The 14,436-nt window shown below is 35.8% G+C and overlaps 1 non-coding gene across 1 annotated transcript; it reads right to left on the reverse strand.

Annotated features, from left to right (window-relative positions):
* Positions 1-1,520: 1,520 nt before the first annotated feature.
* LOC138438376 (U6 spliceosomal RNA) lies at positions 1,521-1,627 on the reverse strand. Its single transcript, XR_011256315.1, has one exon. It is a non-coding gene; the product is annotated as a U6 spliceosomal RNA (small nuclear RNA).
* Positions 1,628-14,436: the final 12,809 nt, after the last annotated feature.

Genomic DNA, 14,436 nt, shown 5'->3' on the forward strand with positions numbered 1-14,436 from the left:
GTTTAATTCACTGCTTTTACTTTAATATTTTTTTCCTATATTTCTGTTTCTTAAAAATAATATTTTAAGGCATAGGTTTTCAATAATATAATCATATTGCACACTTAATGTGTAAGTCAAGCATCACAAATTTAAAATCTTCTACAGTGTGTCTCTTCCCAGTTTTGTTCCCCAATGAAAACTGCTTACAGCCCTTAGCATATAACTATCACTACTGGCTTCTTGTTTATCCTTCCAAGTAATTTTATTCATTCCAAACCAATGAAAATACATGCTTTTTTTCTTTTCTGCATAATTGGTTACATATGCAGACTATTATGCACTGTTTTCACATAGCAATATATCATGAAATCTTAATGTCAGTTCATAAAAAACTTATCTTTTACATCCACATAATATGCCATTGTCTAAATATAATTTCTTCACTGAATTCTTTTTTTCTTTCTCATTTAGATTGTTTCCATTCTTTTGTTCTCTTAAGAATGTTATAGGAAATAAATTTGAACATAAATCATTTCACATAGCATGGATTTATCTGTAGAAAAATTTATTACAAGCAGAATAGCTGGATTAAAGATACATGAAAGTATTTGCACACAAACTCTCCAATGGCATTTAATTGTCACCAGATTTAAGAAATTTGCTCACTTGATAAACAAAAAGCATACAGTTTAATTGACTATCTTATTTTATGAATTAGACTAGAAATATTTTGTATGTTTAAAAGCCATTTTTGTTTCTCATTCATTGAAATGAATGTTCATACTATTTGCCCATTTCTTTTTCTTTTTTTGGCTGTGGATCTTTTTTTTCCAATTTAGATAAGTTAACTTTTTTAAAAGATGAATTGAGACAATTTTCTAATTTTTGAATTTATCATTATTAATTTTGTAGTTTTTTTTGTTTTAAGACATTTAATTTTTCATATTTGATTTTGTTAGGATTTCTGAATTATGCGACAGTTTAGAAAGATTGCCTCTGAGATTCTGAAAATAGTACCCATGTTTTCATATAGGTTATTAAACAATATATTTTTTCTTTGTGTATTTTATCTATTAAAATTCTTGGTATATGGGGAAAGGTATAAATGAACAGGCTTTTATTATTTTGATAATGTTTTTCCAGCACCATTTACCATCTAGTTCATTTTTTCAACCACTGTTTAACTGCCCAACATTTTTTCCCTATTCCATTGATTTTTCATTTTTTTTCTATAGGTTTATAAGTTTTACAGTTTAATTCATTTTTTTCTCTTCTTGAGGAAAGCCCATTGTTGTATCATACATTTTTTGCCACTTTATTTATTTTTTTAATTGAAGGATAATTGCTTTACAAAATTTTGTGGTTTTTTGTCAAACATCAACAAGAATTAACCATAAGTACACCCATGTGACCTCCCTCCCAAACCTCCCTCCCATCTCCCCACAGTTTTTTTTTTTTTTTTCTTTTTGGTAGTCTTCTATATTTTATTTTTTTTTCTTTTTTTTTTAATTTTTAGTTTTTTATTTTTTAAATTTTAAAAAAATATGGAACGCTTCACGAATTTGCGTGTCATCCTTGCACAGGGGCCATGCTAATCTTCTCTGTATCGTTCCAATTTTAGTATATGTGCTGCCGAAGCGAGCACTCCCCACAGTTTAATTCTTAATATTTCTTCTTCCTCTTCTTCCTTCCTTCCCCTTTCTCTTCTCCTTTTCCTTTTTCTTCCTCCTCATCTTCTTGTTTGGAATTTCTTTAAATTTTTATTCACAAAGCATCAGCTTTTTTTTTTCAAACAAATACATCATGTAATTCTACCTTTCTTTGGAATGAGACTAAATTTTTAGCATACTTACACTTTCCTCTGTACCATTTCATCTCTCACCTGATATTATTGTCCCAATTTACTTATGTTATTAAACTACAATATTGAGGGTATTCCAACCTTGTTTTATATTTTGTATATTTTGTATTTTTTAATCTCCTTACTCTATTTTCAAGAAAGTTTTCACTGATTTTACAGCTATTATTTCACTTCTCAAGTCTCTCCAGTTGGCTCAGAAGTAAATCTATTTAAATATTTCTTATTTAATAAGCACCAACTTCTGTGTGATAACATTTTAATTCTTGTTTTGGTGGCTTTCACTTTTACTTTTCTGTGGAAAACATTAAATCAATTACTTTACAGTTCTTTTTCAGATTGCTATACTTTTCTCTATGTTCTCAGTAGTAACTATTTTTGTCAGTTGTGTTGGTTTTCCTCTAGTACTTTATAATTCTTATTTGCAAGGTCATCTTTGGACAGATATTACTTTGTTACACATCGAGGGAATGCATAACTGTCCTATAGAGGCTTAATCTTGGCCTTCTATGACACAAGGTTCCCAAGGCAGGCTTTGCATATTTCACCTATCATTGAATTATGATCCAATGTGGTTAATTTATTTCTGGATTTATGTCATAAAATACATTAAAGAATTCTAGATTGGCTTCGTGTATTAGAGATCCTGCTTGAGTTTTCAGTCAATAAAAATGCATTCCTCTCCTTGCATTATATTTTCTGATTCTTTGCCATTATGCACGTTTTATGAGCACCTCCCAAATAAAGCACAGATTCTGTTACATTGACCTTCCCCCCTGGACCTTTAATGTTTCTGACTTAGCCCAGAATGTTTAGTAACTGTATTACTTAATATCTAGTTTATGAAAAAAATCTAATAATTATGGCAATTTTATTTGGCAATACTCGTTCTTTCGTTTATATATGTCCAGAAGACATCGTGGGAGGTTTGAGCAGTTGTGAATTTGCACTGTTTATCAGGCATTCTTTTTCCTATCATTTTAGAGAGCTCTCACCTTTCTGTATTTTAAAGTATAATCTGTTTCTTCCATTGCTCCCAGATTGTTAATTTCCTTCTGTCATCACTGTGACTAACTCTAGAGCTCCCTAATTCTGATTAATTTTAATTTGTTGATAATCATATAAGCTAGTTGGACTTTATAAAATCATTACTATAACAGAAAAACAAATAAGTGAAATGAAAGTCACTCAGTCATGTCCAACTCTTTGTGACCCCATGGACTATACAGCCCATGGGATTCTCCAGGCCAAAATACTGGAATGGGTAGCCTTTCCCTTCTCCAGGGGATCTTCCCAACCCAGGGATCGAACCCAGGTCTCCCACATTGCAGGTGGGAGCCACAATTATATATCAAATGCTTTCTTTGTGAATGGCCAAATCAAATGTTTTGTTAAATCATCAAATCAAAAGATGTATGAACATCTCTTTCTATTATCATGGGCTTTTCTTCAATATTACCAAGTTTTCATTGATATTCCAAATTTTTGAATTGTACAGTAAGTGACCTTCAGAAAAATGACACGTTACTGCTTTATTTTTTCTTCACAGGACACTTGAGACATGATTAAGCCATGAATGAAAGGTCAGTGTATTTTCTATTGCAGAAAAAAATACTGGCATCTTTCCACTTTAGTTTTATTCTAGCTATATAAAATGAAGGTTATTTTCTATTCATTATATGTACTTATATTTTTACATAACACACAGACAGAAACAAAGTTTATTTTATTTCAGGCACTGCATTGCAGACAAACTCATACAAAATCCAAGTTAACTGAAATTCTGAGCTAACTCAAATATTGGCTGAGATGATAATATGTCCTCATTTGTTCAGTACAAATTCAATCATAATGTGGCAACTTTGCCATTAAAAAGCTGTTTGCAGAGGTATTCAATGACTCCAGGAATATTTAAGGACCAGCTCAAGCATTTTATTTTAGTCACCTTTGTACAGAATCGATCTCAAATGATGCAAGGACCTTGAGACCTGGTGATGAATGCTTAAGTGAGAACTGTTGCGTACATTTTGTCCTTAAACTGAGGAAACATTACTACTTAGTTATATGAGTTCAAATCAGTAAAGGAATAAAATAAAGAATGAACATTTTCTGCTTTTTTGCCATTTGTGAGCAATAATAATAAACTATTATTGCATTATTTTATGTTAAGTTTCTTGGGATCCTTTTATAGTCATAAATTAATAGAAATTGGACAGTGGAAGCAAATAGCTGAACTGGAGTACAGAATGCATGATATAGCAGAGAAGAAGACAGGGGAATCTCTTGGTGGGGAAAAGTAACTACTCAGTTGGTCTCCTTCATTCCTTTTCTCTTTGTTTAGTCTGTTAGTTCCTAGGGCTGCAATAATAAATTACCACCAACTTGCTGTGTTAAATGGCAACAGAAATCTATTCTCACAGTTCATGAAGCCAGCGGTGTGAAATCAAGGATTCAACAAGGCTGCTTCCCCGTCATGATTTCATTCTGTCATAATGTCATAATTTCGCCATTACATGCTTTTTGTTTTACCATCTCTTAGGGGAAAACTTCCCCACGCCTCTCTCCTAGCTTCTGGCTGCTGCTGCTGCTAAGTCACTTCAGTCGTGTCCGACTCTGTGCAACCCCATAGACGGCAGCCCACCAGGCCCCCCCGTCCCTGGGATTCTCCATGCAAGAACACTGGAGTGGGTTGCCATTTCCTTCTCCAATGCATGAAAGTGAAAAGTGAAAGTGAAGTTGCTCAGTTGTGTCCAACTCTTAGTGACCCCATGGACTGTAGCCTACCAGGCCCCTCCGTCCATGGGACTTTCCAGGCAAGAGTACTGGAGTGGGGTGCCATTGCCTTCTCTGTAGCTTCTGGCGGTTGCACAATATCCATAACATTCTTCAGCTTATAGACACATCATTAATCTCTGGTTCTATCTTCATATCACTTTCTTCTCTGTGTCTGTCTCCTTGTGTCCTTTTTGTTTCTTATAAAGAAGGATTCACTCATTGGGTTTTGACCTAAGCCTTATTAAGGATAATTAAGGATAATTTCTTTATCTTGTTTCTTACTATAATTACATTTACAAAGAACATATTTCCAAATAAGGTTACATTTTGAGGTTTCCAGTAGATACAGATTTTGAATGACATTGTAAAACCCACTATACTTGAGATTCTTTGTATCATTGCTGTTGTCATCAAAAACAGATTCACACTCTGTGTGTGTGTGTGTGTGTGTGTGTGTGAATACAACCAAGCTATTTTAGTATAATTCTGCCTCCTTAACCATAACTGACTGACTGACTTTGAGGATCTCACTAGTTATTGACAACTGAATATAGGAGCCCCAACTCTATTATGAATGGAGTTATAGGTAAAACTTTGAATGATTTCTTTCTGCCATGTGGACTAAAATAGAGAAAACTTGGCACACACAAAGAAGAATGAAGCCAAGAATTAGGAGAGAGCAAAAGAAAGAGAAGGAAGAAGGATGATTATTATTTTTTTTTCAGCAACAAGGGTACATATTACCTCAAATTATTTTATTTTATTTTATTTTTTTAACTTTATTTTATTTGGATGATTATTTTGTATAAAGTCTATTTTCTGATTCTTCCCCCAGCCCTGAAATCTCTAATATATTATTATATTTTTGATATCACCCCCTGAAGCCCACCCTCTTGTTATAGAGAGCTCAAGTGGAGTTCTATTTTATGATCTTGAACTTTGATAACATCTTTGTATAGACATGGACAAATATTTTGCAAAGGAAACTTTTGCCTATACCACAGGTGGAGAAAATCAGAGTGAGTGAAACTTGAAGAAAGGTGCAAACAGAACAGTCTTATTCACTCATTTAGAACTCTTCTTTGCTTGATGTTTGTATGATTCTGTTCTTTTACCATTCTTTGTTAAAAGGGAGTTCATTTTCTGAGACATATGTACAGGTAAGCCCATAGACAGCTAGTGGAACTCTGGGGAAATGAGTACTCATTGGTTTGATATAACATTTATGTTGAACATAACTTAAATATTTGTATTTAAGTCCCTTTAAATTTGTCAAGTACCTCATATATGCCAAACACTATACATGGTACAAAGCCTACAGGATATAGTAAAGATGAAACCAGGAATCTTAGGGAGCTTAGCAGTGACCAAGCTATAGAACACAAAAAGCTGTGATTCAAAAATAATCTTTAAGATTTAATGAACACTTAGTATGTGTCAGACACTATTGTATGAATTTGTGCTTTAATCATTAAGGCAAGCTTAAGAAGGTTATATTTTATTCACATTTTACTGACAAGAAAACTAAGGCATAGCAAGGTTGGATGAATCATCAATACCACAAAATGGGGAAGTAGTGGGAAAGATGTTGCACCCCAGGGCATATCTCCTCTAAACCTGAGAGTATAACTGCTGTAATGATCTCATGTGTCTGAGAAGTAGTACTAGAATGACTGCTAACTCTCATCATAGATGAGGGATAAGACTTCCCAGAGAAGTTAGCAGTCCAACTTAAGCTTTCAGTTCAGTTCAGTTCAATTCAGTTCAGTCGCTCAGTCGTGTCCAACTCTTTGCGCCCCCATGAATCGCAGCACGCCAGGCCTCCCTGTCCATCACCAACTCCCGGAGTTCACTCAGACTCACGTCCATCGAGTCAGTGATGCCATCCAGCCATATCATCCTCTGTCGTCCCCTTCTCCTCCTGCCCCCAATCCCTCCCAGCATCAAAGTCATTTCCAATGAGTCAACTCTTCGCATGAGGGGGCCAAAGTACTGGAGTTTCAGCTTTAGCATCATTCCTTCCAAAGAAATCCCAGGGCTGATCTCCTTCAGAATGGACTGGTTGGATCTCCTTACAGTCCAAGGGACTCTCAAGAGTCTTCTCCAACACCACAGTTCAAAAGCATCAATTCTTCAGTGCTCAGCCTTCTTCACAGTCCAATTCTCACATCCACACATGACCACAGGAAAAACCATAGCCTTGACTAGACAGACCTTAGTCGGCAAAATAATGTCTCTGCTTTTGAATATGCTGTCTAGGTTGGTCATAACTTTTCTTCCAAGGAGTAAGCGCATTTTAATTTCACGGCCGCAGTCACCATCTGCAGCTTTACCGAAGTGTAATTGACAAGCAAAAAACAGTGCATGTGTAATGTATACAATTGGATGAGTTTGGTCATATGCATACACTGTTCCTGAAACCATTCCAGCTTAGTTTTTAAGGAAGGAATTAATCAAGATTTAAAATTTGACATAGAACATTCTAAAAAGAGAAAACCACAAATGCAAAGGTGCAGATAAGTGTAGAAAAAGCCGGCATATTTTTGAATAAGAAAAAAATGAGAAAGTATTTAAACCAGAAGTCAGGGAAGATTTTTTTTCATGTTTTTGCAATTTTTTATGATTGGAATTACACACTATATATTCTTTTCTGTGGTTTATTTTGTCCAAAATTGTGTTTGTGAGATTAATCCATACTGTTGCTTATTGTATTGATCACTTTTAATTTATGGTTGCCCCTCATTTATCTCTTTTAGCAACTTAATCATATTTATTTTAAAATTTCAGTTAGGCTGTTGCATAACATTCTTTTTATCAGGAATGAGAACATAATTCTGTTATCAGTTTAGTTAAATTGCTTAACATGAGATTTCTTCATGTGTTTGAGAATTTTGTTTCATGGTTATTTTGAGAGAGAAATTTTCTAAGTTTATTCATTTCTCCTCTTCTATTTAAAGATGAGTTAGGTGTAAGGAGTCCTTAACTTCCTCAGATCTTTAGGCCTCCAACTTGAATCTAAATGTCCCATAATGTTTTAGCATTCTTATTTAATGGAGTGATGATGGTTTTGATTAGTGATTTTGATCTTACAAAAATAATTGGTCCCTAACTTTGCATAGGTGGCTTCACTGGTGACTCAGTGGTGGACAGTCTACCTGCCAAGCAGGGACATGGCTTTGATCCCTGGATCAGGAACCTCCCCTGGAGAAGGAAATGGCAACCCGCTTCAGTATTCTTGCCTGGGAAATCTCATGGACATAAGAGCTTCGCGGGCGATATACAATCCATGATTTCTTAAGTGTCAGACACAACTTGGAAACTAAACAGTGACAACTTTGCAACTGAGCGTGTTGGTCACTGAGTGCTTTTGGTCTAAGACAGTGGCATTGTTTCCAAGTATGCAGTCAGTTTATGAAACTAAGCAATAGTTCAGTTCAGTCGCTCAGTCGTGTTCAACTCTTTGCGACCCCATGGACTGCAGCATTCCAGGCTTCCCTGTCCATCACCAACTCAATAGCCCCCAAATAGATTTTGTAATCAAATAAAATTAAAACATAAATGATTTTTTTTTCCAATTTTGATTCTTTGGTGCCATCTTGGTAAAGAGGATGAAGTAGATATTCCAAGTAAATAATACTTTGTGCTTCAAGTTATCTGTGTATTTTAGTGGACAGGAAATACTTATCAGAAGAGCTAAAAAATGCAATTAGGGCAGAGTGCATCCTTGCCAAATTGATTTCTAATATAATAGAGCCAACAGTTTAAATACCAAGCTGTACAGTGAACAGCTATTTGATCTATTGTCAGGTAAACCCAATCAATTTTATCCATTTCTGTGACTGCAAATGGTTATAACTCTAGGAAGTTCCTTTTTTTCAATTTACAAAATACTCAAGGCTCTAAAGAGATAGCTTCTAGCTCAGCCCAGGGCAGCTGATGCTCTTAACATTATAAGATCTGAGCAAAAACACTTTAGGTGATATGCCATCTGGCTAGTGGAGCTTCTTCATTCAGTGGGCATCTGGAAGCTGATTTCTTCCAAAAGCTGAACATGAGCCTTAGTAGAGTGGATCTGAAGTCAGAGGGCCCTGAGTTATTATGGATCATTTGTTTGCTTGGAGCATTTTGAGATAAGTGCTCCCCCATATCTTTCATGTCCATATTAGCAGTATTTTCATTGTTAAATGATTTGTGATGGATAGGAACCACAGTAAGATTTTCCTATGGGTCTTGGATTTTTTATTATTATTTACATTGTTCAGTTACTAAGTCATGTCCAACTCTTTGCAACCCCATGGACTGCAGCACAATAGACCTCCCTGTCCCTCAGTATCTCCCAGAGATTTCCCAAGTTCATGTCCATTGAATTGGTTTGGTGATGCTATCCAACCATCTCATCCCCTGTCATCCCCTTCTCCTCCTGCCTTCAATTCTCCCAGCATCATGGTCTTTTCTAATAAGTTGGCACTTCTCATTAGGTGACCAAAGTATTGGAGCTTCAGCTTCAGCATCAGTCCTTCCAATGAATAGTCAGTGTTGATTTCCCTTTAGGAATGACTGGCTTGATCTCCTTGCTGTCCAAGGGACTCTCAAAAGTGTTCTCTAACATCAGTTTGAAAGCATCCATTCTTTGGCGTTCAGCCTTCTTTTTGGTTCAAATCTAACATCCATACATGACTACTGGAAAGATCATAGCTTTGACTAAAATACATTATATAATATATATTATTTACATTTTATCTCCAATAGAGAAGCTTTTTTCATAGTTAAACTTCTTATGAGAAACCAAATGATGTACTTGAATATTTATACTTATAAAAGAGTTCTGTGGGTCAGCAACTACCCTCAGACATATAGGGTTCAGTGCTCCAGTATTCTGAGTCCAGTGCCTAAAAGGATGTTTGCCAATGGCCTTTCTGAAAGACAAATATAATTATGTGGTGGGCAATAGATGTGGAAATTAGAAAATTTTAAGACTGGACAATTTAGTGTACATTTTGAATATGATTATTTTTAGCATATGACAACATGATACCAAAACATTCTAGGCTTAAACATAAGAAGTGTATAACAGAAGGAAAAATAGAAGTTGGCAAACATTCACGTAGTCATGATGTCACATGCACGATGCTAAGTTGTTTCAGTCGTGTCCAACTCTGTGACCCTATGGACCATAGCCCACCAGGCTCCTCTGTCCATGGGATTCTTTCTCCAGGCAAGAATACTGGAATGAGTTGCCATGCCCTCCTCCAGGGGATCTTCCTGACCCAAGGATCAAACCCGTGTCTCTTATGTCTCCTGCATTGGCAGGCAGGTCCTTTACCACTAGCGCCCCCTGGGAAGCCCCATTCATGTAGTCAGGTATATCTATATAGCTATATAGCTATTCATGTATTCAGGTATATCTACATAGCTATCAGGTAAGCAATACAGATACAACACATTAAAAATAATGATAATTTTCTTTTGTTTCAAATATGCTCCTCTCCTAGGTTTCCCATGTCTGGTAAAAATCATAGTCAATTCACCAAGTGAAACAGGAAAGTGTTATTAGATATTTCTCTTTCTTTTACCTCATCCTTAAACCAACTCCTGTCCACTGTAATCTTGGAGGAGCCCTCAAACTCATTTCTTCCCCCTCCATCTTCACAGCTGCTGTCTCAGATCAGAACTGAATCCTTTCAGGCAACTAAGTGTCTCAGCCTCCCACCTGGCTTCCCTGTTCCTGGCTCTTTGCTCCTATGCATCACCCACACCATCATCATAAGTGTTTCTAAAGCCCGCCTTGATCACACAAGCATTCAACGACCTTTCTTTGCCTCCAGAATGCACATTCTTCTCAGAACATTTGTAATCTTTCACAGGGAGACTGCATATTTCTCTTTCAACCACATTTCATACGTTCCCCCAAAGCCTCCTATGTTGTTATACCAAATTAGTCTATAATTTCTTAAATTAGTCATAGTCTCTCATATAAGTTGATGCATCTTTTCTTTTCTTACATAGAACATCTTTTCTTAGCATCTCACAGATTAGTTCTTAGTTCCTAGTAAGAGGTTTTTGGACCTCTTACTCTTTACTCTTTTTATATACCTCTATTATATACCTCTGGTTATATTATATTTAGTTGTATGATTACTCTTCTCTTGCTCCCCTACTCAACTGTGAATTAGTAAAAGCAGCCTTTTTTTCAAACTTTTATCCTCCCATTGTTCCCACCACCCAGGATTCTAGCACAGTCTCTGCTCAGTTGTATATGTTAGTATATAATTAAACAACAAAAAAAAACATAGTGACTAAACTTAGACATAAGTTTACTCATGTCTAAAAGATTAGTTATTTTTGGTTTTATTTGAAAGAAGAGGAATATGAATATTTATTAAATCTCTAGATTGGGAAGGGTCTCATATTTAATAGGAAAAGACAGGGAGAAAAAAATCACACAGGAAAAGAACAATAGAAAGGGAAACAAAGCAAAGATGGGGAAAAGAATTCATATTAATAGAATTTGAATACTAATTGACATGATTATTTACCTGCTTATTAATTAAAGAAAATAATCACAGAATATTTGTGATTGCTTTTAATGTAAACATATTCCATATTTAAGACAACCCATGGTAAATTCAGTTCAGTACAGTCGCTCAGTCATGTTCGACTCTCTGCGACCCCATGAATCGCAACACTCCAGGCCTCCCTGTCCAGCACCAACTCCCGGAGTTCACTCAGAATCACATCCATTGAGTCGGTGATGCCATCCAGCCATCTCATCCTCTGTCGTCCCCTTCTCCTCCTGCCCCCAATCCCTCCCAGCATCAGAGTCTTTTCCAATGAGTCAACTCTTCGCACGAGGTGGCCAAAGTACTGGAGTTTCAGCTTTAGCATCATTCCTTCCAAAGAAATCCCAGGGCTGATCTCCTTCAGAATGGACTGGTTGAATCTCCTTACAGTCCAAGGGACTCTCAAGAGTCTTCTCCAACACCACAGTTCAAAAGCATCAATTCTTCAGTGCTCAGCCTTCTTCACAGTCCAACTCTCAAATCCATACATGACCACTGGAAAAACCATACCCTTGACTAGACGGACCTTTGTTGGCAAAGTAATGTCTCTGCTTTTGAATATGCTATCTAGGTTGGTCATAACTTTCCTTCCAAGGAGTAAGCATCTTTTAATTTCATGACTGCAATTACCATCTGTAGTGATTTTGGAGCCCCAGAAAATAAAGTCTGACACTGTTTCCCCTGTTTCCCCATCTATTTCCCATGAAGTGATGGGACCAGATGCCATGATCCTCGTTTTCTGAATGTTGAGCTTCGAGCCAACTTTTTCACTCTCCTCTTTCACTTTCATCAAGAGGCTTTTTAGTTCCTCTTCACTTTCTGGCATAAGGGTGGTGTCATCTGCATATCTGGTGTTTCTGATATTTCTCCCAGCAATCTTGATTCGAGCTTGTGCTTCTTCCAGACCAGCATTTCTCATGATGTGCTCTGCATATAAGTTAAATAAGCAGGGTGACAATATACAGCCTTGACGTACTCCTTTTCCTATTTGGAACCAGTCTGTTGTTCCATGTCCAGTTCTAACTGTTGCTTCCTGACCTGCATATAGGTTTCTCAAGAGGTAGGTTAGGTGGTTTGGTATTCCCATCTCTTTCAGTATTTTCCACAGTTTATTGTGATCCACACAGTCAAAGGCTTTGGCATAGTCAATAAAGCAGAAATAGATGTTTTTCTGCAACTCTCTTGCTTTTTTGATGATCAATTTGATGTTGGCAATTTGATCTCTGGTTCCTCTGCCTTTTCTAAAACCAGCTTGAACATCAGGGGAGTTCACGGTTCACGTATTGCTGAAGCCTGGCTTGGAGAATTTTGAGCATTACTTTAGTAGCGTGTGAGATGAATGCAATTAGTCCCACTCAACTGGTACCTTAGTGGATGTTCTTATCCTCTTTCCATACGTAGTTGGCAGATGAGTTTTTCCCATTTCCAACAGAGTGCAAATGGACATTGAAATGTTACAGGACAGAACTGAGTAAATTCAAGACACATCCATTTTTATATTTAACTCTACTTGTCTGGTGGATAATTTCTTTTTTAAAAAAAGTATTTATTTATCTAATTATTTGTTTATTTGTGGTTGTGCTTTTTCCTCCACAGCAATCAGGGGCTACTCTCCATCATGGTGCACTGGCTTCTCATTGTAGTGGCTTCTCTTGTTGTGGAGCAGAGGCTCTAGGCAGATAATTTCTTAATTAAAACAGAGCAGGTGATAATGAAATGTAGAAGTGGCCTTGAGATAGAATGAATTCACTAAAACTTGAGGAATTCACTGAAAGCCAAAGAAAAATCTCCCCCATTATATTTTTCTAAAGTTAAAAGCAAGTTTTATGATTAAAGCAATATGTGAGACTCAAATGATTTCAAAGTATTACTTCTTGAATCACTTTTACAAATTTCCATTTCTAAAAGCAAGGCAATAATATTTAATAATTTAAAATTTCTAACTGTTCAGATTATATTGCATGCAACAAACTGACTTTGCTATTTCCTAACCTGGTACTTAACTTTTCTTCATACTAACTTTAAATTTACCTTAACTTTTTCTTTTTTCATTTTTATATTCCCACAATTGTTCTATCCTTTTGGAGCAAAGAGAAGTCTGACTAAATTTTTTTTAATATTTTTTAACATTATTCTTAATGTTAACAGCTTTTAATATTATTCTTCCCTTTTCCTCTTCTCATCTGTATCTGAGCAAACAGGCAAGAAAGCCAGTTATATGCTGACCTTTGATACAGGCAACAAGTTCAAACAACTTGCAGCAACCTTCAGCTAGATATTATCCCCTAACCACCATAAAAACCCAAGCCATTTTCAGTTCAACTTGGGAAAGCTACATTGCTCCCCCCAGAAAAGTCTCACTTATGAGTAGTAAGTGTGTTTTACACACATTTAGTATGTGTATGACATCATCACTCTGAATATCTGAACCAAATTTTGAAGAGGTATCAATTTTGCTTCTTCAGGATAGCCATAAAATAATCAATCCATCGCTTACTATCAGACATCTCTGTGCTCATTGCTAGTTATGTAATAAATTATTAATAAATGGTAATAGATTTTTTTCTTATTCTGGAGCATATAATTTTGGTCTAGTGAGTTCAGAAATAAATTTACTTGTTTAATGAATTCACGCTGAACACTTTAATGGAAAGAGAGATATTATGTGTTTTCAGTCACACTGCTTTGGTACTGAAAATTTTTAAAATGTTATTTATTGTAGTGAGAACACAATGAAATATATCTTCTTAACACATTTTTAAGTGCACAATGCATATTGTTGACTACATGTACAATATTTTACAGCAAATCACTAGAGATTATTCATTTTACTAATTGAAACCTTATGCCCGTTGATTAGTAGCTCCCTGTTTCTCCCTCTTCTCATCTTCTGGTAACCAGCATTCCACAATCTGACTCTATAAAATTTATGATTTGAATTATCTTACATAAGTGAAATCATACAGTCTGTGTCTTTCTGCTATTGACTTATTTCACTTAGGGTAATGTCTTCAAGGTTCATTGATCTCGCTTATTTCAGAATGTTCTTTTTAAAAGATGACTTAGTGTTCCATATGTATATATCACATTTTCTTTATCACTCCATCTCTCAGTGGATATTTAGGTTGTTTCCACAGTTTGGCTGTTATATAGAGTGCTTCAGTGAACATCAGAGTTTTAATATCTCTTAGAGATCCCAATTTCAAGTATTTTGGATAAGTACCCAAAAGTGGAATTGTTGGCTCATATGGTGTTCTTTGA

Source organism: Ovis canadensis, chromosome 3, assembly GCF_042477335.2.
Source record: "Ovis canadensis isolate MfBH-ARS-UI-01 breed Bighorn chromosome 3, ARS-UI_OviCan_v2, whole genome shotgun sequence".
Taxonomy (NCBI): domain Eukaryota; kingdom Metazoa; phylum Chordata; class Mammalia; order Artiodactyla; family Bovidae; genus Ovis; species Ovis canadensis.